The sequence below is a fragment of the Globicephala melas genome, chromosome 5 (genome assembly GCF_963455315.2).
Source record: "Globicephala melas chromosome 5, mGloMel1.2, whole genome shotgun sequence".
Classification (NCBI taxonomy): domain Eukaryota; kingdom Metazoa; phylum Chordata; class Mammalia; order Artiodactyla; family Delphinidae; genus Globicephala; species Globicephala melas.
In genome coordinates, this window is record NC_083318.1 from 3,946,622 (window position 1) to 3,968,114 (window position 21,493).

General features: G+C 54.1%; 1 protein-coding gene across 2 annotated transcripts in view; it reads right to left on the minus strand.

Annotated features, from left to right (window-relative positions):
• The window catches only part of SORCS2 (sortilin related VPS10 domain containing receptor 2), a 484,396-nt gene that overhangs the window by 316,851 nt on the left and 146,052 nt on the right, over positions 1 to 21,493 (minus strand). The window contains exon 1 of one of the 2 annotated variants that reach the window (XM_060298930.1): positions 4,902 to 4,939. The exons of the other annotated variant lie outside the window; for it this stretch is intronic. The gene's annotated coding sequence lies outside the window, so the exon portion shown is untranslated. Of the gene's footprint in view, positions 1 to 4,901; positions 4,940 to 21,493 lie in introns of those variants that run through there. 2 annotated transcript variants of the gene reach the window in all.

The following is a 21,493-nucleotide window of genomic DNA, read 5'->3' on the forward strand; positions in this document are numbered from 1 at the left end:
TGCCCCACTCAAACACGGCCAGGAATCCCTGTCAGCGTCGCGCAGCTGAACGGCTCGAGAAACCCATGTCTGGTCATTCAGGGGCCCCTTCAGCATGTGCACCAGAATCACCCCCCATCGGGAGGGCACCTTATGAAATTTTTTTAAATCAACCCACTGCTTTTACTTAAACGGGAGATTTTCACACCATTTCTATGAGTGGAAAAGTGAGCATGTCTGACTCGGAAGTCAATGGAAAGTAACCACAAGACAAATACAACTTCAGCTTCTGTAAAACCAGGCTGAAAACAGAAGCCCATCCCCTACAAATGCTATTTCTGTGAATCCAAAAAGCTGTGGGAGCTCGCAGACAAGATCCGTCCATATTCGTGGGCAGAGATTCTCTTCAAATAGAGCCAGGCTTGCATGGCGGCTCCGGCTAAGCCCCAAATCCCAGGCTGGGGTTGAGTACGTCTTTGAGAATGGGGACCCGGCCTCCGTCGGCCCTTATCGGGGCTTTCTTTCTGCCACACAAGCACCGTCACCAAGGCGGCCTCTGAAAGACTGTGCCCCTTGGGAGGAGACTCTCCTGGTGACATCCCCAGAAACCGCTTCCCTGGGCAATCTCAGATGCTCACACCTTTTCTGGAAGTGGCTGCTACTGAGAAATCTTCGGGCGCCTGCGACCAGAGATGTCCCACATCTCCTAACTGTGTCCCATATCTCCTAACCCTGGCTCGGGGCAGGTGGGAAGGCATAATGTAGCCAGCAGACTGGATGTAGGGGGGACCAGCTCCAGGAAGAGGCAAATCATCACAGTCATGCCTTGAACATCTGAGACTAAGTATTTTAAGAAAAGCATTTTTAAAATAACATTTGGTCGTTTTTAAAAAGCAAATGTCTACAGCTGTCTTCACCGTGTTTTCTAAGCACACCACAGCCTAAAAGAACGCGGGACGTTCTTAGTGGTCTTAGTATAAATCCTCCAAACAAAGCGACATATTTCTAGTGAGTCCCTTGCCTCTGCTTAGAAAAAGAGTCGCAGAAAAATCTCAGGGTCTACAAGGCTCTGTCCCATTCTAGCCAAGCAGTCTTGGAAAGTTGTCCATCACTCGGGGCCTCGGGCATACCATCTGTAAAATGGGACTCCGATGATATCTGCACGCCTATTGTGAGAAGAATGTTCAGTGAGGAGACTAATACCATGTAAGTCTCACCTGTGGATGGCGAAGCCTCATTCATACACCGTTATAATTGCAGCACCCCAGCCAGTGGCCTTTTAGCTTGCATACCTCATGTGATGGGACGCTCCCCACTTCCCAAAGCCCCTCCTCATCTTTAGCCGAACCCGTTTCCCCGAGTTTCTACCCATCGGTCCCAGCTCTGCCTCACGGGACCACACAGGCTGCACCTGCTGCCTGAAGTCACTCTACAGACACCGAACAGCAATCCTGACCGAGGCTCGAGTAGCCCAGCTCCCACTGAACTTGCCACAAGCCAATAAACTAGGGAGTAAACCACAGCCCGCGTGTGATTTCTAAAAGAGTCCTTATTTTCAAAGCAAGTCCACATGGAGAGGTGGCCCGATCTCCAATTGGCCTCTCTCCAACCCGGGCATCCCCAGCCACCCTCCCAGGCACAGGGTCCGGGGCAACAGACTTCCATGATGACCGCCCGCTTCCATTTCAAATGTGTGACTGGCACACTGATTACACCAGATCAAACAAAGATGGGCTACGTACGATAATGGAAAACTGAGAGGGATCTGACAGAAGGCTCTGTTTTGCTTCCTATCTCAGCCAAAGTCAATGACAAATGCCAATAATTTATCTGAATCCAGATAAATTCTGGACAATGGGACCAGAAGAGAAATAGGACCCTTCCTCTAACTGAGACGGTCACAGAAGGGACCCAAGCCTGGGTGGGATGCCACGGGCAAGCCTGGCACACGGGGTTCTCTGAGCAGCGGGGAAGGGAAGGTGTCCCATGCAGGGGCTTTAAGTTATCTGAACGACCCCCTCCCCCCAATAATAAACATTAGCCAGGAGAGGAGCCATCCAGTAAACTTCAACAGAGATGTTGGTTGCATTCAAGGTCACTTTCATCAACCAAATTGGTTTCATTGTCATGGCCAAGAAAAGCCACCATCTTCCTACATTTGTATTTGATATAAATATACCTGTAATAAATAAACATGACCCTGCTTCTCTAAATACTTCAGGTTAGCCTAAGGAATTCTAGCTAAAAGCAGAGGAAAAAAAATTATATATATATATATACACATATATATATGTGTATATATATATAATTGAAGGATATATATATATTGATGAAGGATATATATATATATCCTTCATCGTGAAAACTGGCATATATTGGTAATTTGTTTGAAGAGAAGAAAATGTTGGAAGGGTTGGGTTTCTGAACACAAAAAAGATCTTCATTTCTGAAATCTAATTTACAAGCTCTCCCCAGGGTGAAGTCACTGTATCTTCCTCCAGAGGACGAGGCTGGGAACCATTCTGCTGAGACCCAAACATCTGGCTGAAGTGTACCTTACATACGTGAAGCAGAATGCTCCCTTCGCAGGAGTGACGTGTTAGAAAGCAGGCCTGTCAAACCCAGTTCCACATGTAAACTTCCTGAGCTGATTCAGCTAAACCACAAGGCTGGAAACAATCACAAGCTGCGTTGGAGGGCGTTCTACCATCCTGAGTGAAGGAGCACCCTGCCACCATCACACCAGGGCTAAAAACAGACCCATCTCCATCAGCTTGACAAGGACCAAAAAACTTGAATCCAGAGCCCTGTCTAAAATTTATAGTGATTGAAAGTTAATGATGGGGCAGATTTGGCCAGAATGATTTCGACATGCATCAAGATGTGGTCTTGGCTTTCAGACCGGAAGCTGAAGTGGTAAATGTCGCTGGAGCTCCAGCTGAGACCTCGGCCGTGTGGCTTTGTGATATCCTTCCTTCCACTAGAATCAGACCCTCGGCGGAAGGTCTGATCTGTCAGCCCATCACCGCCCTCAGCTCTGGTGCTGGGCTGACACATCTGCTGGTCAAACATTCAAAGCTGTGTCTGCGTGTCATCTCGGCACTATTGACTTAGGATAGCAAGCCTGGAGCAGTGTCTATTGGGCGAATAAACTGTAGCGTAACCATTTAACTCAACCAGCAAACACAAATCACGGGAACACAGTCAAACAACAGTCCGAGAAAAGACTCATACGCAGCATCACGAGAGGTATTTGAGATCCTATACACAGCAGGTCCTCTCTACACTTCCACAAACACATTGAAAGCCTCTCTGTGTGTCTGTTTCCTCCATGAGACTATAAACGCTTGGAAGGCAACCACCACGACCCACATCCACGTTCCAATCCCAGCCCTAGTGCAGGGCCAGTACCCAGTGGAGGAACCCCAAACTCTCGATAAACTAACTGGGAATGTTGCTCCTTGTAACTGTTAAAACCTTCATACACGCACACCTACGTGCGGACCCACAAAGACATGGGCGCGTACACACATAGACGCAGAAAACGAGCCGGATGGAAATGTGTCTGAGTGGAAGAATGGGTGTCAGTGAATTGCTTTCTTTTCTCTTTTGCACACTTGCAGGTTTTTCTGTAATAAGCATGCTTTGTATTTACAACCTGGCGGGACATTCTGTGACAGCAGAGGTCGTGCTTGGTACAGCTGCGCACACTCACAGAGTTCTGTCCAGATGGGCTTTAAGGCGGCCAGAGGTACAGACTCCACTAATCCAGCTGCGCCCCTATCACGTACAGAGAATCGTCTCCACATCTTCACGCGTTGAATTCACCCAGCTCTTGCGTTTATATCAAAGGCACTTATCTAGAACTTTCTGAGCTATAAGCATTCACCCAAACTAATCTTCATAACAACCCTATGATTAGGTACGAGTATCCCCATTCACAGCTGACGCTCAGAGAAGTTAAGTAACTCGCACACAGATACCACACAGCCGATGGTAGAGAAAAGGGCTTGAATGAGAGCGACAGACCGGCCAGGTCTACCGGACGAGAAATCAGACCCATTTGTTCCTACCCCTACCCCCATGCTGTGGACACTCGCAGTTCTGGTCGCCTGAGAGCCTCACAGACACCTCTAAGGATTCTTGGGCGGGTGGAGGTTTATTTCAGCGCAGCCAAAATATGCAAACGTGCGCGCGGCTTTGCTTGTGTTTTTGTTTGGCTGACGTTACCATTTCCACGGGCCAGCCCAGGCTGGCTCTGGGTGGCCACGCCTGAACTGACACACTCCGCCACGCACACCGACGTAGTGGGGTTTGGGGTCCCCTCATGATCCCCACCGCTGTTCACAAGAACTGGATGAATGAGACAAGGATCCCCACCCGCTGGCCCTGGCAAGCCCCCCACCTTCAGAAATCCCACAGCAGTGCGCTAACCGCCAGTCCCGGAAACAGATCTCTTACCCAGCCCCGGAAGTGGAAACGTGGGGGTTTTCATGCCCTGAGACGCAGGTCCATGGAGCTGGCCTTGATGCTTCTGGAATTTTTCCATTTATCATCTGAATGAGACACTGATACAGACACCCAGCACCCCTTTTCCATGATTCCGCATCCCCAGCCTTGACTCGGGGGTAGGAAAAGACACAGGTGTCCCATCTGAGGCCGAGTGTCCCCTTGATCAGAGCAGTGAGCTCATCACCAGCGGCGCGCAAGCAGGCACCTAGGCAGGACCTGGACGAGGTGTCCAGGGGGTTCACACAAGCCACAGCCGGACCAGGCAGCCTCACAGGCCCTCCCCCGTCGCGTGAGCCCATCCTGCACATCTCCTTTCCTCATGGCCACACCAGGAGCCCAGTGAGGGATGGACTCGGTCAGACATTTCCCTTTGAGGCTGCCCCCAATCCCAGTGCAGATTAGCGACCTACCGATTTGTCTGCAGCAAAATCCCAACCGAAGCACAAAGGCCCACCGTAAGGCGAGCTGTGGCTGGGATGTCCCAGCTCAAGGCCTTTCCTCCTTGAGCGCCGTCCATCCAGGCAGAGATGCGGACAGGAGCACGCAGCCACCGCGTTCCTGTTGGGGAAGGGACGCAGCGCCGCCGGGGCCCCTTCTGAACGCTGCCTGCAAAGCGTGGTCTGCTCGGTGACTGGAGGCCTCAGGCGTGGATGGCCACCAAGACGCCGGCCTTGGGCCCAGCAGGCACTAGGCCACACAGGGTCAGGGGCAAATTTGGCCAGAAAGTGTGAATAGAAAGGTAGAAAATGGGCAGGTCAGGACATTTCATCCAAAAAACCAGTGCCCAAGGGTCTGGGGGGTGTCCCATTACTGCTGCCCATGTGGCAACCGATTTCCACGGGAGAAACTCAGCAGAAACAAGTTACCGAGTGACGGGTGGGGACAGAAGCCATGGCGAGCTGACGGGCCCCCACCTCCGTGGCTCCTGGGGCCTGCGTGTAGGCAACCCCACGGAAGCTCAGTTCATCTCCACGTCATCACAACCTGCAGCTCCCGAGCCCGTGGCGCACGCCAGGAATTCCAAATTGCCCACCGGCATCTAATAGTGTCCGGGCTCCTCTTCGAATACAGCGATCCTTGGTCCCCAGGGAGAAGGAAATAACTCCGGCTCTGACTCAATCCGTTCTTTCTACCAGATAATAAGTGAATAGAGTCCTACCAAGACATTGAAACCTGGAGGCTGAAGGAGGTGGAGTGCCAGACCTAAGTATGCAATAATGAGTTTATAATCCCTGACATCGCCATGGAAACCAGGGAAGTGTCGTGAGGTTCTCCAGTACAGAGAAGGGCTCTTCAGATGTGCTCCGGGCTGGAACCCGCCAGGGTGCGAACGGGCAGCTTCTCAAACCAGGATTGGCGGGAGCGGGGGGGGGGGCTCATGCCCTCAGAACTGCAGTCGGTACACAAGTGAGCACAGCCCCTTGCAAACCTCCACAGAAATGCAGCAGAAGGGTCCTCGGGACACCGTGGACCTTGGGACAAACAGCCCGGCTCTGTGCGTGAGGTTCCGAGAACGTTCGGCAAATGGCCGGCTCTCCTTGGTGCCGGGGAAGCCTCTCTCTGTCTTCAGGAGCCCGTGGAGTAGGGACAGAGCCCTGAGTCAGACCGAGGCCCGGGGCAGGTTCCTGGAGCGGAGACACCCGGGAGAGGCTTGACCCAGCAGCAGAGCCCGTGTGCACAAAGGCAGGGACTTAGCTGGGCTAAAGCACAGAAGAGCAGAAAAGCTCTTAGAGCAGAAGAGCAAGCAACTCCAGGCTGTGGCCAAAAAGCAACGGGCAGACGGAATACAGTCGGTTTGCCCAGAGAAATACCCCCTCGGCTGGTCATGAGGGTGGTGCCTGGGGCTGCAGAACCGCATGGGGTGGGTGCAGGAGACGGCCCCGGAGTTCCAACCGCAACCCTGCCAACCGGCTGCGTCTGCAGGCAGGCCATGGGAAGACGAAAATAGTTGCCCGATGGTGATGGGCGACCTCGTTTCTTTTCGGAAAAGCTTTGATAGTGTTGATGTATAATTTTTCAATAAAAATTAGTCACAGCCACACTGCCAAGGACCCTCATTTTAAATAGTTTGACTCGAGTTGTTAATCCTATTCTCAGCTTCCTTGTAACTAATTATCGAGAACTGGAATGACGAAGCTCCCAGATGGCCCGTCCGTCCTCTGAACACAAACTCCTCCCCTCATCCTCGTCTTTGCCCAGAGCCAACGTGCACACGCAGAGCAGGTAACTGGGGGGCCCCACGCCACCCCTCCCCCTGCCCAGGCTCATACGTCAGAAGAGAAGAGCAACTCTGCGGCAATCTGAAGTGTTTCTCAGCCCTTTTGGTGCCATGGACACAGCTCTGGCTGGAGGTCAGGGACTCCTACCCCAGCTCAGCTGGTGACCTCGAGTGAGGCCTACGCCCTCTCTGGGCCACACAGTCTCCCCCAGGCCCTTCCTGGGCGTTGAAGTGGATGATCTGAAGGGAAACTCCAAGCCTGACTGTCCTGGGCGCCCTGTGCACACGGCAGACACTGCACAACACGACTTGCTCACGCTGAGTGTGCTGAGCCCTGAAGCTGAGGCTGAAATCCCCCCTAGGAGGCCAGGCCCCGCTGTAGAATAGAGCCCCCTGCTTGCTCTCCCCTCCCCCGACACGTGAAAAGGGGACACGTAATCTGGGGTAGGTGGTGACGTCTGGAAAGCCCTTTGTAAGGAGCTGCCCTCCGATCCCCCGTAAATCTTCACGCAGCCCAGAGCAGAGGGTTTAGGCCCACAGGAAGCTCAGCCACTCAGAGGCAAAGCGGAAAGCGCAGCTGACACGCTGCTCCCGCCCCGGGCGTTGTGGGAAGGCGGGCAGGCGGGGGCGTCTGCCACCAGCTTGAGGTCTAGAGCTGGGAGCTGGGGTCAGGTTTTGGGGCCCTGCCAAAGCCTTCATTATGCTCGGAGAATGTTCTTTCTAAATTGTCTCTTTTTGTTTTCCCACTCCCCCAAATTTATTTAAAAATAAACGGCGTGAATTCAATGCACGCTTTCACAGCCCCATAATAAGCAATTTCCTAGTGAACGTCAGAGCCAACGCCACCTCCTGAGCGCACACGCACCCGGGCCTGTCGGCGATTTGCAGACCTGAACAACCAACCCCAAGGCCAGAAGGGTGACGGGGGTCCACTCGGAGGACTCACTGGGCAACCACCGTTTTCTGTTGTGTCCTGTCCACTCTTACTGTGCTAGCCACCTCCACAAAGATGCTATTGTTTAATTCTCCAACAACTCCGAAGCATAGATAAGATCATGCCTATTTTACAGATGAGGAACTCGAGGCTCAGAGAGGTTAATGAACTCGCCCAAGGTCACACAGCTAGCAAGTGGCAGAGCAGAAACTCAAGCCCAGGTTGTCCGAGTCCAACGCTCTGTGCCTCACAGCTGTGTATATGAAATTCCTGGTTCCCCATTCTAGCCACTGTGTTCTGGACACCCTGAAGATTGCCGTCGCCCCTCTTAAAGTGTGACCTCACCTGAACGGTACTCAAGGTGTAGTCAGGTCATTGAAAAGTACAGCAGACTATCCCTCCCTTGCCGTAGACCCTATACTTCTGTTAATGCGGCCTGGGGCGGAAGTGTCACATGCCTCCCCTTTGGGGAGCCTGTACTCCACGGAGGCCACGGGGCTCTTCTAACTTTCTGCTGCAGCTTGGAAAGGATTGCCACCTGCTTCTGGGACAGCTGGATCGGGAACCTGGATGCACACGTTACATCCATCCTCATAACTGCTTCTGTGACTTCAAGTCCCTCCAGCCGGGTCAGGCTCTGCCATTAACCTGTGCGTGGACTTGAGGCAGGGCCTCCCCTCATCTCCCAGGAGCCTGTGGGCCATGGTTTCCTCAACTATTAAAAGGGATTCAAAGGCTCAACCTAGTGGCTGCCCAACCGTGGCCTCTCAGGGGCAGGTGCTTCAGAGAATACGTGAACAAATGAAGGAAGGAACGCTTCATCCAACAACTGTATCTTGAGGACCTGCAGTGTGCCCGGCTCTGTCGTGAACCGACCCCGCAGAGCAGACTGTCTCTCGGGAGGGAGGTGGACAAGCACACAGACTAGGGAGCACACAGCCTGCTGATGGCGACAAAGTCCGTGGAAGTGCCAGGGGGAGGGGCGTGGACAGCGTCTCAGGGGAGGGGGAAGGGGATGGGGGAGGGGAGGAAGGAAGAGAAGAAGGAGAGAAAGATCAGAGGGGGCGTGCCCCGGCTTTCTTTCCTCGTCCACAGAAGGACGGGAGATGCAGGACATGCCGAAGAGGACGCGGGTGCTGTGCAGGGATGCTCAGAGAGCCGCACCCAGGCCCAACCCTCTGCGTTGGCCTCTGGCACAGGCTTGCGTGTCCACGCTGATGGACGCTGCTGTAACACACAGAACAAGGGACACGGAGCCCACTTCCCGTACCTGTCGGTGGCAAATCGCACACACTGACAGCCCTGGGCTTGTTTGGTCTGATGGTAGGGGCAGGGGCGGCCCCGGCAGTGGCGTCTACGGTCCCTGCCTAGCGAGGCAGACGGGCGGGCCAGGGGGTGGCTGTGAATTTATGTGACACTGCAAAGAAAGTGCCCAGTTTTCTCTCCTGGAGAGTCCCAGCGGAACGGTCCACATGTCGCTCATGATCACGAGTGCAGCCCTGGCTGCAGCGGGTGTAATAGTGAACAGCAGGTACATGTCGGGTTCCCGGGGCCACAAAGCTGCCCCCCGTACACACGGGATCCCCATTGCCACCAGGGAGGCCTGGGGCTCCACACGACACCCACGGGCAGGGCCGGCTGGTAGACACAAGATCTCTGTTTCACATATCAGGCTCTGTTTGAGATCCTTTTTTAAAACAAAAAAAACTTAAAAGAATTTTATTATTTTTTATTTTTTGGCCGTGCCGCGTGGCATGTGGGATCTTAGCTCCCCAGTCAGGGATCAAAGCCGCACCCCCTGCACTGGAAGCGTGGAGTCTCAACCACTGGACCTCCAGGAGAGTCCCTGAGATCCTTTTTGAAGAAATGGCTTTGGACCTGAAGAACATTTGAAAGCCGCGGACCACTGTGTCCAAAATGGACCTTCTAACCGCACCAGACGTCCCAAGCCCAGCCCTCGTCCAGGTCCCCATCTCAGGCTGCAGTACCATCCACCCAGGCACCCCCAAACAGAAGCCTGGGGGTGCTCTGACACCCCCTCCTCCCCCACCTCCTGCCCAAGTTACCACCAGCCCCCATCATTCTCATTTCCCCCGCACCCTCCACTTCCTGCCTGCCCTGCTGAGGTCACCCTAGGGGAGCCCCCGCCCTCTCTCTCCTAGACCACTGTAGCTCCCCCGGGTCCTCACGGGCACACCTGGGCCCCCTCTCTTCCCATCTCCCACGCTGCAGCCAGGGCCATGTTTCCAAAAATGTCAGTCTGCTCAGGGCCCCTCACAGCTTTCATCCCAGCTCGTAAAGCTCTGCCCGCCTGGTTCCGCCCACCTCTCTCCCCTCTGCGGTGACAGCACGAATCACGGCCGACGCTGCTGAGCTACCGAATTGCTCTTAAAGCCTGACAGCATCTCTACCAAGCAGGGCGAGCTCCACCCCACTCCACCGATGAGATCTGAGAGGCACAGAACGATTATGCAGCGTGCAGCTCGGATGTGGCGGAGCTGGGAGTTGAACCCAGACCAGCTGGCTCCAGAGCGGGCTTCTTCCAGGCTCCTTCTGCCCTGGAACTGCAAAGCAGAGGAGCTAGAAGCGCCATTGGTGTGAACGCTGGTGAACCCACGTTCTGTCACTTATGTACTATGTGGCATCGGGTAAGGTTGTAAGCCCCGTGCCCTAAGGTTTCTCTTCTGTAAACTGGAACTAACAACGCTGGCCTCAGCAGTCACTGCCCTGTCTAAGGAATCAACGTGAATGCCGTCCGCACAACAGGGTCAGGCACTTCACCACATCTCGTTCTGTTTTGCAAAGGGAAGTAAGCAAAAGCCGTTCTCAAAGGGAGAGAAAACGTTATTGCCAAGACTTCTCCTCTGCCTGACCCTTTGCTAAATCACTGTGTATCACCCTGAGCGGGAGACGGCGACAGCCCAGCAAATGCAGCACCTGTAGGCGGACACGAGAGGTCCTCCCCAGGCCCTCAGCAGCGGGCCGCCTGACAGCACACCATGTGGACAAGTGGTGATCTCCAGGGACTCTGGAGCCAGCCCAGAGAAAAGGTCAGTCACGTGGCTTTTATCACATTGAGGGAAACAAGAACAAAATGTTCCCATGAAGACAGGTGCCTTTCCCTGTCCAAGGCCAACCCAGAACACTCCCACATGGAAAGAAAGGTGCTCACAAGTAAACTCAACTGATCTAAGATCAGCCTGGGTGTATGAGGCACCTCCTGCTAACAAGACCTGTGCTGGACCTGATTCTAACCCCCAGCCTGTGCCTAAGACTTTACAAGTTACGTAGGTGGTGGTGATGTTGGTGGTGGTAATGTTGATGCCATCGTGCTGGTGGTGGTGATTAAGACGATGACTATGGTGACGGTGACGGTGGTGGTGGAGGTGATGACGATGCTGACCGCTAACAATTACTGAACTCTCTGCACTGTACAAAGTGCAGTAAATGCTTTGTTCCACTCAACTCTCACAACAACCCTGTGAGGGGGTAGATACTCTTATTATTCCCATTTCACAGATGGACACAAGAGCCCCAAAGGACTAGGTGTGTTTCTCAAGGTCACATCCCTATTCACTGGCAGAGCTGACACTTGTCCACAGGTCCGTCTGATCCCTGACTACCTGGATGTAACTGTGGGGGTCTGCCGGTCGAAGAGGCGGGCTGAGGAGCTGCAGCAGGGTGAGAAGTACGTTCACAAGGAGTCACGACAAGTCCCAATGTGTTAGGAGAGCCTCAGGAAGGTCCCCGAGCTGGGCGTTAGTATGGGGGCTTCTGGGCAGAAGATGTGGCTAGAGTTGGCCAGGAGAGCCTTGAAGGCCAGGCCACGGGGCTCAGACGTCGTGGCTGCGCAGTGGGGTGCCAGTAGCGGAGGCCAGCAGTCGGCACAGCCCGCGCCCTGTCATCGCAAGGCTGGCCTCAGTGGCCATCCTCCACCTGGAGCGGCAGCTCTGCGGGGCAGGACCCTCTTCCTTGGCCCCAGGTCTTTGCCCCCAGCAGAGACAAGCTTGCCCCAGAAGCCCAGAAGCTGGTCCAGTGGCTGGATGGGTGATGAGCGCATAGAACCAGCTCAGGGAGTACCTACAAATTAATCCATCGTGAAAAGCCAAATAAAGCAAAAAACGCCAATGGCAGCTTCTCCAGGGCCCGGGGCCAGGTCTCTGATCTTCAGTGTGGCGGGTAAAATTATCTACCTGGAAGAGGTGTGAGATAGAGGGGGATTCGTTGTGAGGACACCGTTTCTTAGCAAGCCTTGAGCCCATCTGTTAAAATGCCAGGACCCCTCACCATGCCTGCCTGAGATGCGCATGCAGAGGGTACCAACCCGCATCAGGCCGGCAGGTTCCGATATCTGGGTACGGGTTCGTTCACCTCAAGTCGCATCTTGCCCTCCTGTTCTCTCAGAGCCCCCTGCCTTTGCATAGGCTGTTCCCTCTGCCCTTCCACGTTCTGTCTCCCTGGCCCAAGATCACAGAGTCAGTCCTGGGGTGAGGACCCAGATCCAGGCTTCCCGACTCCAAGTCCAGTGCCCTTTTAGTCCCACGCCTCCACCTCTCAGACAGGTGACATGGGGAGCTCGTGTCACAGACCAGGCCAGCACCAAGAGGACGCGTGCATGCCGCTTCCGGGCAGGGCCAAGCCCCGCTGGCTGTGCTGCACGCCTGCCCCTCGGGGCTGCCTCAGGAGAGCACGGGGTTCCTGGAGCGCCTGGGCGTCTGCGTCAGCCTCAGCATTCAAGCGAGGTTTCCGTCATTAGCATTCAACGCACAGGGGCTCATCAGTTTCTCTTTCCCTCCTTAGCCATCGCGTGAAGGGCAGTGTAATAAAAGCCTTACAGCTGCCAGCAGCAGGACCTCCAGCACCCGGATGCTCCAACACCCCCTCTCTCCACGTGGGGACAGCTCCTATTGTTTTGGAGTCAGGCAAGCAGGTTCTATACTTTTTCTTTATAAAATAATGTTATTCATAATCACTGACTCCCTGGGATTGTAATAACAGGAGCAGGGGGCCAATGCTGCTATTATGTGGTCCAGCCCACATCAGGCAGCCGATCGTGAGATTGCACCAAGGGCCTGGCAGCCAGGCCGTGCTCCCGGTGAGAAGCTGCTAATTTGGGCAACGGCAGTAGGCGTTCACTTCCAAATGAACGCGCTGAACCCAAATCAGATCCCGCTACCTTGCCTCTCTGCTTCCTGGCAAGGGGTGACATTAATGGGGGAAGCAGTCACTGGAGACGCACGCTCATTTCCAAAATCATCGTGCTGACAGTATTTCCACGAGGAAACTCATAAGCGATCATCATTTTTAAAAACTGCTTGGCATCTACGTGCCGCAATTAGGCATAATGAAGTTACCTCCAAATTATGTATGTTGTTCACTAAAATAATGATGCTACTGACGGGGAATATGGGGGGCAGATGGGGAAGGGGTGGGGCCCCCACGAAGAGTCTGATAAACACATGAAGGAGAATTTGTAAATCCCCGTGTGGCTGCGAGGAAGCCGAAGGAAGGGGGGTGATGGGCATGGAGCCCGGGGCTGGGACACGGGAAGGGGACAGAGAAACAGAAACCAGGGACCAAAGTCTGTCCTCTCCAAACTAGGGGACAGTTATCATCCCCGAGAGCAGAAAGATCCATGAAGAGGGGACCAGGACGGGGTCTGTGGAGCCAACCCGGCTCCATCAGTCTGGCACCAAGGCCTTCCAGCAGGAAGACAAAGCAGTGACCGTCTAGAACCTTCAGCCTCCAGGGACAGGGACTCGCCCCGATGGGCTGGGATAACATGGAGGAACCACCACGAACCCACGTCGGGAAGAGGGAGACGGTGGGAGGGAACCAGCGTTCGGGAGCTCTCCACTCCCCAGATGTTCACCCACATGACTCACTGAATGCTCACCCTCCACCCTTGGAGGTGGGCACTGTCATACCCATTTCACAGATGGGGAAAACTGAGCCTCAGGCTCTCGGTCCAAACTCAGACGACCGGTGGCTGATCTGGGACTCCGACTGGATCCGGCTGACTCTCTGGGCCATGTCACCTGCTCCCAGTGAGATTGGGGGGGGGGCTGCCAGAGGCCCAGAGAGGGGTAAATGTCCCCATTTCTTTAAAAAAAAGAGGAAATATCTGAATCCAGAAATAACGGCCTAGTGAGCTTAGCATCAATCCCAGAATAATAATGGAAACAATGCAAAACAGCGAGTTTTGAGAATTCAGAGAGAGAGAGGGCATCAGGACTCAAAAGTATGGACCCACCAAGGACATATGGTGCCCTTGGGAGTCAGTCGGGGGACACGGGCCGAGTGGTCCATGGACTCAGAGATGCTGTGGGCCCAGAACCATGCTCACAGGACCTGCACGTGGCCTGAGCTGTGACCATTTAGATCTGTCCTCACGCCTCTTGCATCTCTGTCTATCTCACCTAGCCCTCACGCAACACAAGGGTCCCAGCAAAGTCCCTTAAACTGAGTGCTGCCTTAGAGGGAAGATGCACCTGAAGGTGAACGAGACGGAGCTCAGGGGTCACTGTGGCTTCCTGTCCACGTGGCCCACGGGAACGCCCATCTCTGCCTCTCGATAGTCAGAGGCAGGACCCAAAAGCATATGCAACTCAGCAGGTGGGGACTCTGAAGCCAGCCACAGATGAGTTCAAATCCCAGCTTTACAACCTCCTTCCCTGGCCCGTTCATCCATTCAGCCCTTATTAGCTGGGTGACCTTGAGTAAACCACTTAACTTCTCTGAGCCTGCAATTCCTCATCTTAAAAGGGAGATAAAAACGTCGCCTAGTACATAGTCAGGTGTGTCGTAAATGCTCAAAGATTTTTAATTTCTTTCCCCTCCTTTTGCTGTTTTTATGATCCACAAACAACTTGTGAAACGTGGCCTCACGGTAAAGTTTCAGAGGGGAGTGTCTGCCCCCGTGCCTGATGCCTGCCTGTACGGACCCTGCGGGGCCTGACCGCATCCTTGCGGTACCCAGCCTGCACAGTGCTGGCCTAAAGTCTCACTCAACACATCAGACGTGGGAAGTTTCAGTGTCCTGTGGTCTGACACCTTCCATCCAACTGCCAAGTGAAGGGATTCCCTCCCACCAGGCTGCAGACCACGCCCAAAGCGAAAGGGCAGCTGCCCTGTGCTTCCTCCAGAGCTGGCAGTGGAGGACGCGGGCCCTCCAGGATGAGGGACAGCTCTTCCCTGGCACCATGCTGCCCCCACGGGCCACAGAGCCATCTGTCCGGCCTTGGGAGGACACAGAGGGCCCATGCCCATCCTCTTAGGAGGAGACAGGAGGAAACATATCACATGCCCTCCCCCCAGGAGCCCCATCCATCCAGGCAGGTTGGAGCTGATCCGTGAGGGTGACGTCAACCTGGTCCCTGTTCCAGCCACAGGCCGGGGTGGCATTGCGTGGCCCTGTTGTGGGTATGAGGATGGGTTGGTCATCAGACAGTGTGATGGACCACCTCCTGGGGCCCTTCCAAGCTGGGCTTGCCCTCCGCAGGTGTCCAGGGGAGGATGCCCGGATGGTGAGGGCAAGGATGAAAGGGACCAGGGAGGGGTGACCACAGTCAGCAGACCTCGATGCTGTCCTGGGGAAAAGGACGTGGATGGCTCTACAAGACTCCAGGGGGCCCCGGGCGGGAGCTAGAGAGAGAGCCGCCCAGGATGGAATGTGCCTTGCAGGAGACGGGAGGCCACACTGGACCACCCAGCAGAAAGGGCGGGGGATGGGGGGATGAGGTCAGACAAGGCTGGATCCTTTCCCTGCCACTGTCCTGCTGTGACATGTGGGCCATGTCCCCTCACCTCTCTGAGCCTCAGCTTCCTTGTCTGTAAACTGGAAATAAAGCAGTACGATGGTGCTATCATGAAGACTGCATAAGCTAATGCAGAAACAATGCCGTGCGTCGTCAGGCACCAGTAGGCAGTAGGCAGATCAATGGCATTTAACGCTGATCAATGGCGGGAATATTAAAAAGGTAATTATCCACCTCATGGGACATGAGCTAAAATAACAAAATACTGTGAGGATTAATTAAAACAATGCCTGTGATCGCTGGAATACGCTGGCTGTTACAGGGCACACTCTCAGTGATAGCCACGCTTACGACCGCTCTGCGTAATTACTATGCTTGCTGGCTCTTCCCCAGTGACAGCCACGGCAGCAGGCCTCCTGTGCCCCAGGTTGCCGTCCTCGCTGTCCCTCTGTCACCTCCTGCAGCGGGAGGCCCTCGGGGACACCATCTAGACACCAGCTGCCTCTCAGGCGAGGCTGGCCCCTTGGTGGCCCACGTGTATTCTTCAGGTTAAAGTGCTGTTTATACTCAATGCTCTCGACCTGGTTTTAATCCCAGGTACATTGATGCCTACAGCCCTCGAAGGGAATACACCCCACGCAAAAATAAATCATTCTCACAGAATGACGCTCTAACAGCAGCCGGCAAAGGTCAAAGACAGAATGCATTTTCTACCAGCTGTCAGGATCTCCAGCGTCGATCTTTAGAAACTCAATGGACCCTTTCGAAGCGGGAGCACAGATGAGGAACTCGGCTGGGGTATTTTTAGATGCTGCCGTGGCCCCTGCTTACACAAAGCCAATTAAACAAACAGCGGCAATCCTGAGCACTTTTCCTGAGTGGTTTTTCCTAAAAATAAATTACCCGGTGTCCGCGAGTGCCAGCAATTGTCAGATAAAATATCTTGGTGGAGAAGTTTCAACACGTGCATTTGCAAACGGGGACCCTTCAGCGGCGTGTGCTGGGTCTGAGATTGACCCCGATTCTCCAGCCCCACCGGGGACTGGACATACCATTATCATCAATGATAAAGAAGATGGCCCGTCGAGGGGAGACGGTGCGCACAACCCAATGTTCAACCGCATTAGGTCACGCGCTCCCCACCAAAACCCCAAGAGTGGAGACCATGTGAACATGACGGACGCAGCAACAAGCCTTCGGAAGGTTCTGTGACTCGCTCGAGGCCGCTCAGCTGTGATGTGGGATTTGAATCTAGGTCTGCCGGACCACACAGCCTGTGCCTGCAACCAGCGTTCCAAAGGGCACACAGTGATGCATGGCGGGGGAGGGGGAGCAGGAAGACCCCACGGGCGAGGTGGCCGGGCTGCAGGGCCGGTGACAGCTCTGAGACGGTGCCCAATGTGGCTGGATTCTCCAGGTTTTCAAGAGAACCTGAACGTCCGGACTCGGAAGCAACAGCTCCCACTTTTTAAAGGTTAGTAACTATTATGAATTGAACGGTGTCTCCCCCCAAAATTCATCATATCTTGATGCCCTAACCTCCCAGCACCCCAGAATGTGACCTTATTTGGAATAAGACTGTTACAGATGAAATGAGTACGATGAGGTCATGCTGGCGTGGGGTGGCCCTAATCCACGCTGACCAGCGTCCTTAGACAAGAGTAGGCGTGTGACGAGACAGAGCGCAGACGGCGTCTCCAGCCAAGGAGGGAGGCCTGGAACAGACCCTCCTCCATAGCCTTGAGGAAACCAGCCCTGCTGACACCTTGGTCTTGGACTTGCAGCCTCCAGAGCTGGGAGAGAATGAGTTTCTGCTGTTTAAGCCACCGGGCTGGGGTTCTTGGTCCTGCAGCCCTAGCAAACTGATAAAGTTGCTAATTCTCAAATGTCTGAAGTGCTGTGGGTGACAGACAGCAGCACCGTGGTCCACGGCTTTGCAGCCTCTGTCCTGTTCTGACCTGAGTGGAGTCCTGACATAATGAGTGACGTCACCTTTACAGGGTGACAAAAAAGACTTTCAGGGCTTCCCTGGTGGCGCAGTGGTTAAGAATCCGCCTGCCAATGCAGGGGACACGGGTTCGAGCCCTGGTGCGGGAAGATCCCACATGCCGTGGACCAACTAAGCCCGTGCGCCACAACTACTGAGCCCTCACGCCACAACTATCGAAGCCCATGTGCCTAGAGACCGTACTCCGCAACAACAGAAGCCACCACAATGAGAAGCCCGCGCACCGCAACGAAGAGTAGCCCCCGCTCGCTGCAACTAGAGAAAGCCCACGCACAGCAATGAAAGACCCAACGCGGCCAAAAAAACGAAAACAACAACAACAAAAAAGAAAACCATAGTGTTAACGGATAACTTAAAGCAAAAACACAGCATCTTTTCTATTGCCCATCAGACAGCCACAAAAACAGACGCAATACGGGCCACGAAGGAAACCTCGATACGTTCCAAAGATTCCTTCCAGAAAAACGAAGGTTGCTGTTATCAAGCTCACCCCTCTGCTCATCAGACGGTCAGACTGAAACCTACATCTGTAACTGCAGGTGCCTCTTAGGGGGTGTGACTCAACGCACACTGGTGTAAAGGCTTAATATTTAAAAGCCAATAGTTCAAAATTAAATTGAAAGTCAACCTCATAAAGAGGAAAGAACACAGCCTCAGTTTACTACGGGTGGACCCAGAAAATCCATTACTTTCCATGCCTCAGTCTCCTCTCCCATGAAATGGGAATAATTATAACCATAATAACAGAAGGGCCAGCCAGCCCTCAGGATTGTGACCTCTATGGGTCTCAGCCCCCTTTTCTGTGAAATGAGAATAAAGAGAATATAATCATAATGACAATACCGCCAGCCTCTCAGGATCGTGACCTTGGGAAAGGAAATCTCTCTGAGTCTCTGTGCTGTCATCTGTAAAACGGGGTTAATGGAAAGACTAACATCAACCCAGGTGGCTACTGCAGAGATAACGTAAACCAAGTGCCCGGTATGCAGCAGGTGCTCACGGACGTCAACCAGTGACCCCTCTCCTTAACCAGGTCACACCAGCTGGTCTCCTCGCCCACGCTGTCGCCACGTGCTCCCGGCAGATCTGAAGTTGCACCGATGTTAAGAAAACAGATCCCACATCAGCTGACACCTGGTGTAGTATTTCCTTTCTGACCTGCTCAGGAAACCCGAGCCTGCTTTACTCCCTTCCTTGGGAACAGGAGATACGCAAATATTTTCCATTGGCCCCTTGTGTGGAAGCAGAGTCCCAAGGGGCCCACCTGGAAATGGTCCCTAACTGGAAGAACCACATTCCTCCCCGAGTAGCCATCTGAAGCGATGCTGGCAGGCAGCACTGTCCACAGACGCCCCAGGCCCAGCCCCAGAAGGTAGAGCAAGCCAGGGGGCAGGGCCCAGGATCTCCCTCAGGCCCCCGCCCAGCCTGCAGCTGAAGGCCTGGACGGCAGGCGTCACGCCAAAATTAAACCTCTCATTCCAAACCAAGAAAGGATTTGTATTTCTCTATTTTCCCCCAACAGAGCTCACATTGTATTATCTCATGGAATCTTCTCAAAAACCCTCACCTCTAAAAGGTTAAGTCACCTCAAAGGAACAAAATTATCACTCAATTAGCAGCGTTTATTATCACTTTAAGTGTGCAATTAGCACCTCCTTCAATCCAGTTCCCTAGCTAAGTGTCCCAGCCCCTGGAGTCTGGCAGGAGCCAGGCCACTCAGAAAGCCACTTCAGGGACCTAGTAGCACACGTCACCATCAGCTGACGTTTTTTAGACAAACTTTCAGAGAGAGCAGTCTGTTATCTGCTCTCTCCCTTCATTAAGCAATCCAAATTTTCACATCTGGGATTAGGAACCAATAGTCATGCCAATGTGCGAATGTTTTATACTTTTTATTTAGATTTTTCAAATAAAAGAGCAAAGGCTGAGCCCTGAAGGCAGATTTGAGCTGGAAACTTCCCAAGTCCCAGGGGCAGGCGGTCAGAGACAGGGCTGGAGATGTCCAAGTGGAAGGAACAGAAGTATGCGCAAGGTCACGGACAGAGCAGCCAGGGCTCCCGCCAGGCCCAGGGGCTGAGGGAGGAGGCAGGGTTCCGGTGAGCTCCAGCTCTCCCCCAGTTTCCTCACCTCTACAACGGGGCTCAGAATACCTTCTTCTCGGTTCATTGGGAAGATTCCATGAGATAATGGTTATAAAATGTCCGGCCCGCATTGGGGCAGAGCAGGTGGCTGGCTGGTCGCCTCCAGGATGAACCTGGGCCCATCCAGCAGGGCAGGACCGGAGGTGTCTTCAGAAACCCTGGGATCATTCATTCACGGACACATCGGCTCATTCAGCAAACATTCCTGAGGGGCCACTAGGTGCCGGGGGCTGCCTTAATCCCTGAAGACGTAGCTTGGAGCAGAATCAACGGGCCCCGCCCCTCTTGTCCACATCGCAGTGCGCGCAGAGGGGGCCGCTATGGACTGAATGTTTGTGTCCCCCTAAAATACATCTGCTGAAGCCCTAACCCCGCATGTGGTGGATTAGGAGGTGGGGCCTTTGGGGGTGATTAGGTTTAGATGAGGTAATAAGGGTGGGGCCCGCATGCCCACTGGGGTTAGTGTCCTTATAAGAAGAGGAAGACAGAGAGATAGCTCCCTCTGTGTGATGAGGGGAGGCTCTGTCAGCAAACGGCAGGACAACAGCTGTTAACAAGCCAGGAAGAGGGTCCTCCCCTAGAACCAAAACACCTCGAACCCCGTCTTCCAGCCTCCAGAACCGCGAGAAATAAATACCTGTTGTTTAAGCCCCTCCGTCTGTGGCATTTTGCTATAGCAGCCCGTGTAAACTAAGACTGGGGCCAAGACAAAAAACAACCAAATAAACAAGCCAGATACACACTATGTCAGATGGTGATAAGCTATGGGGGGAAACAGCAGAGGAGGGGCCAGCTCTGCAGGGTGACTAGCCCTGAGGGCCGGAGGACAGCCCTACTCTGGGTGGTCTGATGAGAAACCCGCTGAAGAACTGACGCTGGAAACCTACAGGAAGGAGCCAGCCACATGCAGGCTGTTCCAATCAGGGGAAGTCAGTGCAAAGGCCCTGAGGCAGCTACATCCAAACTTGGGCAACCCAATGGACAGAAAGAAGGCTGGAGTGGCGGGGGCCGGGAGACCAGGGGGAGGGTGGGAGAAAGGGAGGTCAGAGAGAATGTGGGGCTTGGAGGGACCCAGGGCAGGACGCATCAGCCCCTGCCGGCTGGCCTAGGCCCCTTGATATCTTGATCTCACTCAGGCAAGAAGAACTGGCTGCAAAAAAAGTGTTAGGTGTTTCCCAGAGGCCATTCCCTCTTCCCCAGGACTCACATAAGACCACATTTCAGTCTCCCCTGAAGTTGAGTTGAGCCCTGGGGCAGAGAGAACGGGAAGGTGGTTTCCCCAACATTCAGCCCGAGGCTCCCTGTGATGGGAGGGCCCCCCGACAGGTTTCATTCATAGCTGCCTCCGCTGGACCTTCAATGGCTTGCTACGAGCCCCCGCAGCCCTGTGCGACCCCTCCTTCCCACCCACGCTGGGGGAATGGAGGACACAGCAGAGACGCAGGGTGAAGGCACCTGGGTCCCCACGTCCCCACCTGCAGGAGCCCCAGCCCCCCAGGACCACCCTGCTTGGTTGCTGCATGAACAGAAAAGTAAGCACTTCGTGTGTAAAGCTGTTAACGTTGAGGGGGATGTTTGTTACAGCAGCAAGTCTCCGCTGGCTGACACAGATTGTGTGGCAGAGTTATTTGTCCAAAGATGTTCTAAGATGGTCCTAAACCAGAGGGATGTGCCCTGAGGCCAGGGGAGGCCAGGCACATCATCAAGCCAGAGGAGCACGAAGGGGTGACCTGGAAGGTCTGTCTGAGGCGCACAGGGGAGAGGGAAGAGGGGCCTCCCATTAGTGTGGCTCCCGGGCCCAGCTCGGGGTCCCTCCAAGCGAGCCCAGGGTCCCTCCCACAACTCAGGAATTATGCAAACCAATACAACGTCATTAGCTGGACAGATAAACACAACAGACTGAGCACTGTCAGTGAAATGTGGGGTTTCTTTTCTGTGCATATG